Source organism: Muntiacus reevesi, chromosome 15 (genome assembly GCF_963930625.1).
Source record: "Muntiacus reevesi chromosome 15, mMunRee1.1, whole genome shotgun sequence".
NCBI lineage: Eukaryota > Metazoa > Chordata > Mammalia > Artiodactyla > Cervidae > Muntiacus > Muntiacus reevesi.
Window position 1 is genome coordinate 7,736,547 of NC_089263.1, and position 753 is coordinate 7,737,299.

The 753-nt window shown below is 36.5% G+C and overlaps 1 pseudogene; it reads right to left on the bottom strand.

Annotated features, from left to right (window-relative positions):
* Positions 1-238: 238 nt before the first annotated feature.
* On the bottom strand, positions 239-339 carry LOC136147554 (U6 spliceosomal RNA; annotated as a pseudogene).
* Positions 340-753: the final 414 nt, after the last annotated feature.

A 753-nucleotide genomic window follows, 5' to 3' on the forward strand; every position in this document is an offset into this window, starting at 1 on the left:
GTTGCTTATACAATCTGTATGTAATAGTTTACATCTGCTAACCCCAACCTCTCACTTCATCCCTCCACCATCCCCTGCCCCCTTGGCAGCTACAAATCCAATCTTTGTGTCTGTGAGTCTGTATCTGTTTCATAGATAGGCTCCTCTATGTCACATTTTGCTAATAGATTCCACATATAAGTGGTATCATATGGTATTTGTCTTTCTCTTTCTGACTTACTTCACTTAGTATGGCAATAAAAATATGGAATGTTTCAGGAGTTTGCACGTCATCTATGTTCAGGGGCACAATCTTCTCTGTATCATTCCAATTTTAGTTTATGTGCTGCCAAAGTGAACATGGGTATGACTACTTAATGCACATAGGGTTTCCCTTTGGAGTGACAAATATGTTTTGAAACTAGATAGAGGTCATTGTTGTAGGACATTGGGAGTTTCCTAATGCCACTGAATTGTATACTTTAAAATAGTTAATTTTATGTTATCTGAATTTGACCTCAACTGCAAAAATAATTTATGGTGCAATTTGAAGAATTCAAGAGGGGAACTTTAAAAACAAGTCAGAAGAATACATTTCTTAAACACTATACACACATATATAGACACACAGACCAGTGTGGATACAGAAGTCCCAGTGCAAAAACTGTTAACATATATTGGCCAGGTATGATGGTTAATTTTGTGTCAACTTGACTGAGCCAGGAGTGCTCAGATATTTGGTTAAACATTAAACAGGTATTTCTGTGAGAATGT